Source organism: Parasteatoda tepidariorum, chromosome 6, assembly GCF_043381705.1.
Source record: "Parasteatoda tepidariorum isolate YZ-2023 chromosome 6, CAS_Ptep_4.0, whole genome shotgun sequence".
Lineage (NCBI taxonomy): Eukaryota > Metazoa > Arthropoda > Arachnida > Araneae > Theridiidae > Parasteatoda > Parasteatoda tepidariorum.
Window position 1 is genome coordinate 7,050,613 of NC_092209.1, and position 16,025 is coordinate 7,066,637.

The 16,025-nt window shown below is 29.4% G+C and overlaps 1 protein-coding gene across 3 annotated transcripts in view; it reads right to left on the bottom strand.

The window, feature by feature from the left end:
- Positions 1-9,733, bottom strand: part of LOC107439236 (protein phosphatase 1 regulatory subunit 16A) — a 79,283-nt gene extending 69,550 nt beyond the window's left edge. The window contains exons 1-2 of one of the 3 annotated variants that reach the window (XM_016051757.4): positions 9,508-9,722; positions 2,427-2,532 (exon numbers count right to left, since the gene is read on the bottom strand). The gene's annotated coding sequence lies outside the window, so the exon portion shown is untranslated. Of the gene's footprint in view, positions 1-2,426; positions 2,533-9,507 lie in introns of all 3 variants that reach the window. The other 2 variants (XM_016051756.4, XM_043046235.2) reach the window with 2 other exon arrangements.
- Between the last annotated feature and the right edge of the window lie 6,292 nt (positions 9,734-16,025).

The window sequence follows — 16,025 nt, forward strand, 5'->3', positions numbered from 1 at the left end:
AGCAATTTTCTCAACAAATATTTTTTTCGAGCGGAAGCTAAAGTAATGTATTAATATTGGAGAGATGTACTTACAAAATTCAAAATTTTTTCGACTAATATTTAATAAAAAATTATTAATAATTACTAAGCGTTATTTTTTGGCATGGAATTATCTATGGATAAACAAATTTTATAATTGTGTGCAAATTTTTTTCTATTCTCTAAAAAAGTCCTCGAGTTAGAGCGAAATACGCAAAAAGTTAAATTAATATTAAGGAGTCGAAATTCTCCTGACCAAACTTTCGGCTTCCCTCTATAATTTAGGAGTCAGATATTCGAATCCGTCCGGAGAAAAGGTATGTTTATTCAGAGAAGTTACGCTTTCTGTTTGATTTCATAACTTAGAATATTCATCTGTTAAATCATTAGTAAATTTAAGGTCACCCCCTTGAACCATTAAGATTGAGTTCTAGTGCGTGAAGATCCGATCATTATTAGATCAAAAGTTATTCAGGGTGGTCATTTATGTTTTTGCTCTCTGTTCATATTTAAAAGATATTTTAAAAGAATTTTACATTCTATATATCACAATTTTATAAAAATTATTTTAAAAAAATTGTTATCGCCGACTGTCAATTTCCAGGCTTACAAACATTTTAATGAATTTATAAACTCCCTCCCTTATTCTCCCATAAATAAATTCACAGCTGTTCCTATACGTACTTGTTGTTAACATGCTTATTCACAGATCTTAAAGAAATAATAAACGTGAAACTTAAGGCATTTCCCCCCTTGTTTGTTGAATGGTGAACCATTAAGATCCGATCGTGGAGATCGGATCATTAGATCACAAATTATTCACCATTTCTTACTTTACGCACTTCACATGTAAAGCGTATTCTGAGAAAAAAGTGACAATTGACATCACAAATGTTTAATCGCCATTTTTGATATTTAGTCTACCCCTATGGCCAGCGGGGTGCGTTAATTTTGCCCTATACTGAGGAACTTCTTGTTGTCACTGTTTAATGTGTACGCTAACTAAAATTAGAAAAGTGTTATTTTAAAAATGGAGGAAAAGTTTTTATTTCCTAATAGAATGTGGAAAACTAGAGGAACAAAAGTTCTTCATAAAACAATAAGCTGTGGATGAAGACAGAAATAACATTAAAAGTTAATCTTGTATCAAAAACACTTTTAGGGGAACAATGGTTGGAAGAGCCGTACTTTTGATAAAAGCAGACACAATTTCATTAAATAGAACATTTTTACGAGAATATTATTTATGCGGCATTGTTATACGAAGATAAAAAGGAGAACAAGTACTATATGCCTTCACTTTCCATATTCTTATATTCAGCTCTTTCATTTCTCATACAGGTTTTCAAGCTGAAAATAACATCATTAAGGAAAGTTTTTTTTCTTTTTTTAATTGTAAAGATAACAGGGGGAACATTTTTTTTTCTTTTGTTGCGTCAGATTTGAACGAATCTTAGACATTTTCTCGCCTCTAATTTTTAAACTGCACTCGATTTCTTTCTCTAGAAGCTTCAGTTTTTATGCAATTTAACAATAGATTCCTAACTGGAATTTTTTAAAATTCACTCGAGTGACCCCACTTCTCTGCTACTCAGGGAGTAGTAGGAAGAAGGCGATACGTTAAGGTATTAAGTGTTGCTTTCGAAGGAACAGTTAAGCGTATATGTATTAATATAAACTTATAAGTTCCTCATAAACTTGTACGTTCAGACAAAAGAATTACATAAAGAAATAAATTATGATTTTGCAAAAAATTTACAGCTTTCAGAACAAAACTAGTTCTCGGTTCGAACTTCCCACACCCAAATTAGGTAAGATCAATTACCTGCATAAATGAATGCAACAAAAAACTTGTTCTCCAGTTTAATTTTCGAAGTGATTGAAATAATAAAACACAGTCGAAACGCATTCTTAATGTGATTCGAATCAATGCAGGGATGCCAACTGCTCCGAATCAATAAAATCAGTTCATTTATGTGATTCGTATAAATCGAATCAATTCACTTTCATAATTTGAATCGATAGAATCAATTCGCTTAGGTCACTCAAATCAATAAGACTAGTTGACTCAAATCAATATTATCAGTTCAGTTTGAAGTGAATCAGTTCTTTCGAATCATTACATCAATATTAATTACGAAAATGACATTAAACTGATACATAATTTCGACCATTTGAATTTATCAAACTATTTGAATGGAATGTGGATTTTAAATTTTTTTTGATGTGGTAGAAAAATTAAATAACATGAAATAAATCAGATGAATCAATAAAATGAAATAAACCGAATAATCAAACTAGTATCTTAATCACCTGCTTAAAAAAAGTATCACTAAAACTGGAGCCTGATTTGGATCAGTGATTCGGACAACTCTAAAACACAATATAATATATGTAAGTACTCACAGCGTCCAGTCACATAATCTAGCGTAAAAACACCACTAACGGGAATTTCCGTAAACTTGACAGATGGTGCTCTTCTTAGAAAGAGGGAATATTTTTTGTTCAGTTTCTAAAAGAGGATAAAACGTGGGTTGTTTAAGTACTATTAAAGCGCATGCGCAGGATAGTTACTTCCAATAAAAAGAATAATAAAAAAAAATACATCCCGAATCAGTTATTTATGGTGATTAATTAAAAACTTCCTTCACTTCAAAAATATACAAAATTGAAAATAACAGTTGACATGTCTCAAGAGCTCAAAAACAGGCGCCCTTTTTCAAAACTTGCCAGGCATGAATGACTTGTCATTCACGTCTGGCAAAATTGATACCATTTTTTTTTCTTCAAGGCTACGTGAAAGATAAGTCATTCACGTCTGGCAAGTTTTAAAAATAGGCGCCTGTTTTTGAGCCCTTGAAACGTGGACATTTCTATATTTTTTGAAGTTGTATATCAACATAATTTTGAAGCGAAGGTAGTTTTTAATCAAGTAATATCTTACCGTTTCAGTTTCCTGGGATTATTTATTTAATGTCTATATATCGTTTCGTATTTTACCACCAGGCATTGTAGATACGTTACACGCATAATATAAACAATACAGAGGATACCTATATTTAGATATCGTGAAATATAATCATCGCGTCTGACAATTTTTTAAAATGGGCACCTGTTCTTGAGGGCTTGAAACATGTATATTTGAATATTTTTGAAGTGAAACAAGTTTTTAATGAAGTAATTATCTTACCGTTTCAGTTTCCTGGGATTATTTATTTAATTTCTTTATATCGTTTCGCACTTTACAGTCTGGCATTGCAGATATGTTACCGGAATAATATAAATACAGAGGATGCCTATATTTAGATATCGTGAAATATAAGTCATCCGTGTCTGGCAATTTTTTAAAATGGGCACCTGTTCTTGAGTACTTGAAACATGTATATTTAAATATTTTTGAAGTGAAACAAGTTTTTAATCAAGTAATATCTTACCGTTTCAGTTTCCTGGGATTATTTATTTAATTTCTTTACATCGTTTCGCATTTTACCGTCTGGCATTGCAGATACGTTACACGCATAATATAAACAATACAGAGGATGCCTATATTTAGATATCGTGAAATATAAGTCATCCGCGTCTGGCAATTTTTTAAAATGGGCACCTGTTCTTGAGCGCTTGAAACATGTATATTTGAATATTTTTGAAGTGAAACAAGTTTTTAATCAAGTAATATCTTACCGTTTCAGTTTCCTGGGATTATTTATTTAATTTCTTTATATCGTTTCGCATTTTACCGTCTGGCATTGCAGATACGTTACACGCATAATATAAACAATACAGAGGATGCCTATATTTAGATATCGTGAAATATAAGTCATCCGCGTCTGGCAATTTTTTAAAATGGGCACCTGTTCTTGAGAGCTTGAAACATGTATATCAACATAATTTTGAAGCGAAGGTAGTTTTTAATCATATAATATCTTACCGTTTCAGTTTCCTGGGATTATTTATTTAATTTCTTTATATCGTTTCGTATTTTACCACCAGGCATTGTAGATACGTTACACGCATAATATAAACAATACAGAGGATACCGATATTTAGATATCGTGAAATATAAGGCATCCGCGCCTGGCAATATTTTAAAATGGGCACCTGTTCTTGAGAGCTTGAAACATGTATATCAACATAATTTTGAAGCGAAGGTAGTTTTTAATCATATAATATCTTACCGTTTCAGTTTCCTGGGATTATTTATTTAATTTCTTTATATCGTTTCGCATTTTACCGTCTGGCATTGCAGATATGTTACCGGAATAATATAAATACAGAGGATGCCTATATTTAGATATCGTGAAATATAAGTCATCCGCGTCTGGCAATTTTTTAAAATGGGCACCTGTTCTTGAGCGCTTGAAACATGTATATTTGTATATTTTTGAAGTGAAACAAGTTTTTAATCAAGTAATATCTTACCGTTTCAGTTTCCTGGGATTATTTATTTAAGTTATTCATATCGTTTCATATTTTACCGTCTGGCATTGTAGATATGTTACACGCATAATATAAACAATACAGAGGATGCCTATATTTCTTGATTAAGCTTTTCATATAATACGAAATGAAAAATAGGCAAAATTTAATGTGATATGTATTGTGTAAAATATATGAGATTTATATTCGACAGCAATTACGGATTTCACTTGTAATTTCATTTTTATATTTAAAATGGTAGTAAAATGTATGCGTTTTAAAATAAACAATTATTTTTGTCTAAAGAGCATTTCATTGTCTACACATTGTATACAAAGCCTAAGGATTAGAACATTTATTTTCATACTTTATATAAAAAGCCCTTCATTGTACATAATACCATCATCATCATCCACTTTAACTGTAACTTATATATGTTTGTGTGAAATGACAGAAATGGGTGGTTGTTGACTTCCACCGGTGAATGTTGACACTCACATAGTCGCTTTAGTAAATGTTCGAAATATATACTAGGTATAGCTAAGTGCCACATTTGCATTGTTCTTTTTTAAGGTTCAGTGGCACTGCCAGGTATGCAAATAACCGGTACTCCGAAACATTGATGTTTCTCCTAATCTATTCCTCAGCAGATATCGAATAAATATAATAATATCAACAAATAAATTAACACCAAATCGGATGTAACAAATATTTCGGACATTCACCAAAGTGATTGTTGAACATACACTTCTCTGTTCGGCAGCGTTTATTTATTGAAGAACGTATAAGAAAAGCACCCAACATTAGTAGAGCGCCGATTATCCGAACCCTTATTATCCGAACGTCCAATTATCCGAACTATGTCCGAATTCGCTTTTTTTTTCTTCTCTATTTTAAGTTTAGAATTTTTTTTAACTTATCGACAATTTTTCTAAATTTAGAGGAATAGATAATATCCACTACATCTGAAGACCATATTTAATTTACAACCTTTTTCAGCAGTTTTCTTATAGTAGCCATACATACATGTATTGTTATACAGTTAAACCTACATACCCCTTTAGCCCTCTTCAACTGAAAATTATCATCAAAGAATGCGAGCTTCATTTTGACAATCTGACAATTTACAATTGTTGGAAAGCGGAATGTGCTTATCAATAGATGAGTGCTGAAATTCTACAATTGGGGGATGGGTAGTTGTCACTCATGGTTAATGAATAGTGATTACAGTGCTTGGAATCTTAAATCTTGGAATAAAATTCTTATCAGAAAAACAAATGAAACTGCGGTTTGTGAATCGGTAGATCTTTCGGGTGAAAATATGCCATGTTATACAGAAGAAATAGAAGACTGGTGTCGAGACACTGAAAACGACTCAGGATTTCAAATTTTAAATGATCATGAAATTGTTTCTGAAATTTTGAATGAAAATCGGAACTCCTCAGATTAAGAGGAAGAAGTACGTGATCAAGTTCAAGATAGTGGACCTTATCATAAGAAGCATGCAATTCATTAGATATTGCAATGAATTACCTAGAACATCAAAATGATGTTGATCTAATTCAGTTGATTTATTTAAAAAGAATAAGGGATATGGCTGCACAAAAAAGAGCATGTTCTTTGAAACAAAAGTCTTTGCTGGATATTTTTTGCAATGGAAAATGAAGAAAAATGTGGTAAAATCAGTAATTGAGAAAAAAAATTATAAAAAAAGCCGAATTATGATAAAAATGATTCAAATTGAAAAAAAAAAAGCTAAAAAAAATATATTTAAAAATTGAAAAAAAAAAGTCTTATACTCGCCAGAGCTATTTTAGATAGTACTGCCAGTCCTAAGCCTATAAAAAGTGTGAAGGGAAGTTGGTGCATAAATAATAATCATTTAAATTAAGTATTAAACAACTTTCCAATTATCCGAACATTTCATTATCCGAACCACGTTCGGTCCCGAGCAGTTCGGATAATCGACGCTCTACTGTATTTTATTTTAACTCCTTCCATTTGTCTCAAAAAACCCGTTTTTAAAATTTTATTCACTGAAAATGGTTATGATAATACCCACATAATAAATTAAAAACTATTAATAACTATTATTAATAAACAAAAACTATTCTCTTACTTATAAGTAATAATAACTATTCCATTAGTAATCATAAGACTTTAATCGATTAAATTGAGATTCGAATGTGTTAAAATAGTTAGACCATTTATTTTTCTTTCATTAAAAGGTGCCTTTGTAGAACGCTATACCACGGGAAAAACTTTTCGAGGCAAATTTTGTTTCACATTCATTATTTAAAGAATATAGAATTCAGGTAAACCATAAGTTTCAAATGCTGAAGAAATGTTTTGAAAATATTTAATTAAAAACAAATAAATTTTTTGTTTGGGTTTAAAATTGCAGGAATACTTTCCCATTGTGCAACCCTGAGTTATTCTGCCATAATTTGCTTGATTTTTTGAGATTTTTAGAATAAGAATTTCCAGCATTTAAAACTTTATGATTTACCCGAACTCATGTTTTCTAATTTTAATTCCTCATTCAGATCAAAGAAAATTTGCCGTTAAGAGATTCTTCGGCGGTATAGTGACCTCCAGAGTCATTTGTGAAGCAAAATGGGAAACCCTGAAAATTTTATGTTTAAAAAAAATCGATAACAATTTATATACCAAATTCACATTTAATATAATCTTTTGAACTAAGGTTTATAATTAAATGACCTACTAATAAAGAATATAAAACTTTTATGGTAATTAATTCAAGAAAAACCTTTGAGAATTACAAGAATCGCGATATTCGATTTAAAGAAAATGAAAATACAAATCGCGATATCGGATTCTAAGATCGCGTGATTATGAATCACGATGTTGAATTTAAGAACGCGAAAATACAAATCGAGATATTGGATTCTTGAATCGCGGGAATACGAATCTCGATATTGATTTCAAAAACGTGTAAATCGAAATCACGATACTGGATTTGAATGAGTGACTTTTAAACGAGGTATATGCGAAAATTGATGTTTGATATTAAAATCACGTGAATATGAATCATGATATTAGCGGATTCCGGCGTAGTTTCAAATATTAAAAACTATGAAAATCCGACAAACCGAAGAAGAAAAAAAATCAAAATTGCCGAAGAGTCACGTGCATGAAAACGTTTCGTTAACGTGAATCAGCGAAGGTGTCAAAATTTATAACTTAGAATTCTTACTTTAAATTTTAGATTGAGGTGAAAATTCGGTCGGATCATCAGTTTTGTTTCGCAGAAGTCCGTGAATCAATGGTCTAGAGATGCGCTGAAATCCGCGAAAAAAAATCACATGACCTGCTCCTAGTTTCTAGACCTAGAAAAATTATACGAAAAATACGGAATACTATCCACCCCTGGACATCTTATGTTAATCTTTAACTATTCGAATCACGCACTATCTAAAACTTTAAAAACGTTTTTTCTCGAAGATACGTTTTCCAAATCGGCCGAACTCATAATTCGAAACAAGTCTTCACCTCATGTTTAAAATCGAAAAAAACTGCAAAACTTTATCAAAACTGTAAAACTTTATCGTTTTTTTTTCTGACAGTTTTGTCGAGCAATTTAAATTTCATTTAAAAAATGCATCGTTTTTGCAAAAATTGATATAACGAAGAAAAAAAAAAACTATTTTCTTCTCCAGCCATTCGCAAATTAAATAAAAAAATGTGGTTCCCTCCCACCTAAACAGTGTGAAGTCTTTTAATTTCACAATGTTAAAAAGCATCTTAGAGCTATAAACATTAAGTAAAAATACTTAATGCGTTAAAAAGAGCTTATTTAACCAGCGAAGTTATGCAAGCTGGGTTTTACGTGTGTAAAAACATTTTAACGTTTGAGGAGTTGGGGACAAAATAGTAATAAACCACAAAACTTTCAGAACGCTCTCTTAAACAAATTATTTTCACTGAAAAAGAAAAAAAAAAAACAAAATGTTTTGACATCATAAAAAATCAAATAAATTGTGAATTTTATAATGGATAAATCGTAATTTCTGAAAAGAGAAGAGCCATTGCTATAATTCCGTTTATTTATTTATTTATCATTATTATTACTTTCAGTATTGTTACGGAAAAAAAATTATGACCTCCTGGCTACAAAACCAAATCGGTATTATGTAACAACTATTTTCAGCTAACATTAAATTTTCTCATAATATCAAAAATTCGATCTCATAAATTCATTCTTCCTGACTTACTCTTCTGAAAAAAATCAAATTTATAATAAATAAATAAAATCATATAAAAATCTATGATATACATTTTTAAGCTTAGGTAAATGGGTAATTTTTTTTCGTCTAGTAATTTATTTTATTTATTCTTAATTCAGTATCTATTAAGATTTGAAAAAAGAAAAAAACTATGGATTTATTAGCCACAGTATCCTCTTAATAATGAGTTGGGCTCCTTTGGTATCCTCTTAATGATGATTTACATAGAAATGTTAAAATATCGTCATAAATAAACTTTTAAAAATAAACGACAATTTACAATAACATGCAAATGCTTAACATGAAAAATAAATGTATCGCTGATATGTCTGTTGAAAACATTAAATATTAAAGGTGATTAATGTGTAAAAATATATTTATTTTTAAGTACATTTTACTTTTTAGGATTTGAATACTTAAGAACTTATGGTTTCATTATTTAATTAATTTCTTTTTTCAAACTGATTAAAAAAAATCTCAAATTAAAAAACACAGAAAACTTCTTTCGTTAAAAACATCCTTAAAACTTATGTATTAAAACTCATGGATTATGCATTAAAATATTATTTATATTAAAAAAATAATAAAAAACACAGAAAAACTAGTAGAGAAATTATTTGTAATGTTACATAGGTGCTTAAAGAAAAATAGTTAAAATCAATCTATGCTCAAAAAATTATATTCAACTAACTAATAATTCAATAAAAAAATGACATTTATAACAATAAAATCTGACACCGTGTTAAAATTATGTACCTAGTCGATATAAAAAATGATAACGAGAAATAATAAACAAATAATGCCACTTCACAATATAAACCCACCTGGCAGTAATCCGGGTTGTCTTCGAATAAACTTGATCAAAATGACATTGTCACACAATATTTCCACACAGAGAAAGGTTTTATTAGTAAACACACACGAGCTATCTCCGAAGATGTAAACAATACAAAGACACACACGTTTCAAAATCTCTTCTAAACTGTCATTTTTTTTCTAATACGAACTACCGCGTCCCGCTTGTCAAACTGGCAGATGAACCATTCTGATTCGTTGCTAGGGTTACCTTTCTTACGAACTCTTTAATCTAAAGCCAAACTTACAATATTTGGCGAAGAAGCCTCACTTTGTTTTGAAAAAAATATATAATTTTTCTTTTTAAATCGACAGTAAGGGAAGACCGGGTAAAGCTGAATACCTAGTTTAAAATATGTTTTCGAAATGCTAAATAGCTAATTAAAAAAAGCTGCAAAAGTTTCTATAAATACATTATACTTTTAAATTCTTAAAAATACAATTATTTTTTTTTTTAAATAGAAAAGATATTATTTTTATTCAAAATTATTATTATATTTTTTTATTATTCGGCGAAAAAACCTGTTTTATCGGAAAAAAATTATGAAGCTTTTTTTTTTAAATTGATAGTAAGGGAAGGCCACGTAAAACTGAATACCTAGTTTAAAATGTTTTAAAACTGCTAAATAGTTCATTCAGGCAGCTACAAGCGTTTCTATAAATAGATAATGCTTTCAAATTCTTAAAAATACAATGTTTCTTTTTTTTTGAAAAAAAATTAAAGAAAAACAATTATTTTTATTCAAAAAAAGAGAAGATGAGAAAATTAAAACAAGTACTCTAACCTTACCCACGTAAGGGGCAGAGCGAGATAGTGAGGATAATTAATTATTAAAACAAACGGAAATGGAAAAAAAAATAGTTTACCCTATATTTATTTAGTTTTAAGTGAGAAAGGATCCGATTTAAGGGGTCTAAACCCCTAAGAGAACGCTATATCGAGGGAGAAACTCTGCATGGCAACTTCTCTTTCGCTTACATAAGTAATTTATTAAGTATAGCAATTCCTAAAGTATAGAAAATGTCAGTTAAGGTAAATCACTAAGTTTCAAAATGTGATTTTTTTTTTTCTCTTCAGAATATTAAAATGCAAAGAAATTATGTCAGGACTACTCAGTGGAGAGGTTAACCTGCAATAATTTGATTTCCTTTTAATATTTTTTTCGACATTTGAAATTTCATGGTTTTCTCTAAGATTTAGACTTTATTTTGTCGATCCTTTAAATTTCCAATGGAGGAGGTAGAGTATTAGTCATGAAAATTTTTGCCACGGTATAACATCCTCTTAATACCGGGAATTAAATATTATGTTGGAGAAAATGTAAAATCTGCATATAAGTATACTCTCGATATCTCGAACTTCGATGTCTCAAAAACCTTGTTATGTCAAAAAATATATATTTCCTCTCAACATTATATATCTACCTAATGTTAATTTAAATTTTTATGTCGAAGAGTTTCTTCTCTAAACCTTATCATGTCGCGTTTTTTTTTTCTTCTTTTTTTTTATTCTTCAAAATGGAAAATGAATTTTTTCGGAAAAATCACTGTGTAAGTTCATTATACACCAATTCTTTTGCATTGAATACGCAATTATTTTTGTCTTACTTTTAAAAATAAAATTATAATTTTTGTATCAAACCTATAATAAACCATCATTACGTACATATTTATTGGTAGTTATTCTTATAGTTCATAACTCCACTTTTCTGAGTGATATTTTATGAGTATGGAGTATAGTAAAGTGCGGCGTGCTCCCTGCTTTCGCTTATAGCACTGCGTTTCAATAGGTAAGGCTTAATTTAACCTAGCAAGATTTATTTGAGCTCTGAGGCTCTTCATCAAATTCGACATGCTACCACCCAAATTCGTGATATTTTAGAGTATATTTTTCTACTCTTTCCAACATATTTAGTTCTGAACTTGTTATCTCGAAAAATTTTTAGCGTCCCTTAACTTTAATCGAGAGTATACTGTATTTCAAAATATCCTATACGAAATAAAAAAATTTCTTATCGTGCATTATATCCTAGAGAAATCTAGCCATGTTATTTCGGTAGTATATTTTTAAAAATAAATTTCGTTTCTCTTTTTCTTTTCTTTCGATACCATAAATAATTGTGAATATGCTCCAAATTCTGTAGTCACTTTAAAAACAAAAAATTTCTGAAACCGATTTTTATCACGATAAGATTTTAGTAATATGCTGTCTTGAAACAAATTATTTATATTTGACAAAATTTTTTCGATTGCAACCCTTCGAATTTTTCTATCCAGAATCAGTCTTTCAAATAAGTTATGAATTAAGTCATTCGATCAAACCAATTTTTATCACGATTCAATTTTTGCAATATGCTGACGGGAAACAAATTTATTTATGTTAGATAGAATTATTCTTTCCAGAATGAAGTCATTTAATGTGTTAAAAGTATATTGTTCTCCTGAAAAACTATTAAAAACTACATTTTTTTTTTATTACTGAAAAAGATAGCTCGCTTGCAATGTACAAAAAAGTAGGTATTTTCCTTTCACAGTACTCTTCAAAACTACTGGATCAATTAAATTAACCCTTTACTTTCTGTTTTTGAATACATACAAGGTTTGCTGGCATAATTGATATAGTTAAACTTATAGTTAGACTCGAGTTAAACGAGAGATGTATATTTTTAACTTTTTAATTTGTTTCTCGGCTCGAGCACTTAATTTTTTTTAACGGTATTTATGTTTTTTTTTCTTTTCTAAAAACAAATCGAATTTTATAGCCCTGAAGAAGATCAACATTTGTGAATTTAATGAAGCTTCCAAAAAATCAGAAATTGAAATTCATGCTTTTGGAAAGTTTATATGTGCAAGTAAAATGCAATTTCTCTTATGTATTCTTCTGACATTCGTTAAACACAATATTTTAACAAGGTAAAAAATTATTGTTTTGGACAAAATGATTTTTTATTTTTATTTTTGTCAATTTCAAAAAATAGTGTTTTTTGGTGTTGTTGTAATTATAATGCTCTGTAGGCATTTCTTATAACTTATATATATATATATATTTGAGCGCTCCTCACACACTATTGTATTGATATAGTATTTTGCTTTGGCTATATTAATACAATATTAGAAAGCACTCCTTGCGGATATATAATCATGTGATCTGATGACGCGTTTATATCCTTTCATTATTTTGTCTGCAGGCATTTCTAATAATTTTTTTTTAAAATATCTTATTTTAAGTATTTTTTCTTTTTCTCTTTGCATTAATCTTTGTTACATTATTTTCCGTGTCTTCTCCATATTTTCAACTTATTCGATGAGTTCTATATATTGGCAGTTTATGCATTGTAAATAAAACCAATTAGCCATTATTCAGCCAAGAATAGAACCAGTGGTCGGAAAAACTACATTATTTTTGAGGCTTACTACAACTACTTTGCTACAAACATAGTTAACTACGCTTTCGAAATGTAGCGACTACTTCACTACTTTAAGGAACCAAACTTTGCCGGAAAAATTTATTTACACCTGTATAAATTACACTGCTGAGAAATTAATTCACACATTATGATCAAAATGATTTTGAATAAAAAAATTGGTTTACAATAAACCTGAAGAATTATTTAGAAATATTTATTCATGTTCACATGAGCCAGTTTGTCATTCTAAAACCTTTATTTATTTTTATTTTTTTTGAATTTGTTCACTCAATCTTCAACTTCTTATGCCTTTCTCGAAAGCGAAAATTTAATTTTAGAAATGCTAGGAAGTTATCGAATACTAGTAGTTTCGTTGCATGTTTAATGCTCTTTTATATCCTGTAAGAAATTAAGCACATCGAAAATATGTTTCCTTCCTTTGAAATAACATCATTGTTTCAATATTCATTTGCATTAGGAAAGTGCGATCAAAGTGATAAATTATCTATTATTTATAATAGCTAGGTTAATTATTAGTTTTACGTGATTCTAAATATATATTTCCTGTTTACTCACAATCACAGAATTTTAAATTGCATCTATTTATGGACCCACAAAGACTTGTATCCATCAAATTCGAAAAATTCGTAGTGTTAGAACCCTGTTTCTTTACTTAACTATACGTAAAGAGTAGTTGCCAGGAATCATTACAAACTACTGTTTTCTGTATTACACTGACCGCTACACTACCTTTTTTTAAAAAAATAGCATACTATGAAAAAAAGAAGAGACTACAGTTGTTTTGCTACTTCCGACCGCTGGATAGAACATATATATAAGTATCTGATATTTTGAAGCCATTATTTAGCCCATATTGAGCCTACATAGTTTTTTTTTTCCAATACAGATTTAATTCAGCCAACATAAAATCTTAGCCAACATAAACTCTATTTAGTATTGCCAGGTTCATTTGTATTTCATAACACATACTGAGCAGATAAATATTTGTCTAATTCACAAGTTTATTTTTTTGCCCCTTTGATTAGGGCCTATATAAATTTTTCTGACGCAACTTATATTTTTGAGTCACTTTTTAGCCAAAATAGAACTTGCATGAATTTCCTCAATACAGCCATGATTTAGAAGCGGATTTTGAAATTATTTTATTTCAAATTTGATATCTCAAAAACTATTTGACTGATTCCGCTCTAATTTTGTATTTTTCCATTTAAAATTATGTTCCTTAAAATAATGCAAAAAATTTTATGTTTTGCAATTCAAAATTTCTTTGAGTATTATTAAATAAAATAATAAAAGCTGATAAATATTTACTAAAATTTATTATCTTTAGATAAAAAAAATTTATAATTATGTGCAAAACTTTTTCAATTTACTAAAAAAGTTCTCGAGAAATGGTAAAATCACGCAAAAATGAAAGCTGACGTTAAGAAGCACTACCATCGAAAAAAATGCCTAGAAAAATTCAGACGTTTCAACGTTCAAAATTCAGAAGTTTTTTCCTCACCAATAACAAAAAAATAGTAATTCCGAAGTTATAAATAGCATAAAAATTTAGTATATGCTGAATTAAAGAAAAAAAAAAACAATAAATAAACTTAAAACAAAAGAGCTAATCTAAATTTTGTTTGGGAAAATTTAATTATTGTAAGAAATATAAGTAGAATTTTAACAAATGCAAACAGATTTAATGGCATAATTTAATTTTAATTTGAATCAAAATTGCTACGAAAATTCACAGAATAATTTATAAGTAATTTATGTATTGTGTAAGATTAATAGTGACAGACCTACCCGCAGAGGAATTTTTGGATAAGGCTTCGACTTGTCGCCACGTGAGAACCAAACACCGCAAAATTACAGTTAAGCAAAATTAAAACTGTTAAAGATTGATACACATTAGATAAAAATCACAATATCGATGACATGCAAATTTAAAACAATAAATCAAGTATTGTGAAACATGAAGGAAAGTAAAAAATATGAAGTGGGTAATTAAACGCAAAATGTGCCTGTGCAAGAACAAATAGATCAGCATCAGCAATGAGATTTATAAAATTTATAATTAATCATAATAATTCCAAAAGGGATTTATAGTTGAAACCAATATAAAATTTCAGAGCAAGACATCAAAGTGCATGGCTATCGCAAAAGAGGTCACCCATGACTCTCTGGAAGGGAAAGGCCCCGGAACAGCAATCAGTCCAAGTGTCAGGCTTAAAATAAGAGATAAAAGGGATCTTGAAAAGAATCAGAATTTTTAAAAACAAGTCAAAAGCGCTTAAAACATCTAACAGAGTGTGGAATTAACCAAAAAGTGTCAAAAATGCAGTACTAAAACTTATAAAGAGTAAGGTCAGGTAAAACATCAAATGGTAAAAATAAGATAAATCACATTAAAAACATATAAGATCAAAAATAAGATTAATAAAATTATTAAAATAGTCGACTAAAAGTTCAAGGCAAAGTGCCACTAGGATTAAAAATGTTCTAAGGTATATCTAAGTTTTTCTTAATAAGATAAAAATTCAAAAAGGACACCAGGCAAAACTGAGGGGGCTGAAGTTCACTAAGATCCAAAAATTCAGTTCGAATGTCTAATGTATGATGGGTATTTTAGTTCAAGAATAGGACAAAGTCACCAGAGCACAGTAGAAAAAGGTAAAATACTAAAAGGCAAATATTAAAACCAGGAAATCTAAAAGCCAAAAGTTGACAATCAGATAAAATTAGTCAGGTGTACTCTCAGCGGGAAAGCAGATCTTCTAAGGTACATTTAAGAATTTTTCTCCTGCAGTCAATATCAGCATTAAGTTGATGTTGAGTATATTGGTCCCATTTTCTGCAACGGAGTGTCTGGAATTTGGGACAAAATTTAATAAGATCGTCGATGTCTTGCAATTTCCCACAAAATTTAAAGGTTTCTTGTTTATTGAAGAATTTCTGTTGATACGTTCCCAAAACCCTGTGACCCGTTAAGAATTGATTTAAATAGAAGTTTGACTGCAGCCGAGTTAGTGTTTGATCTTTAAAGAAAAGATGTATCTGCCTGCCTTTTGCTG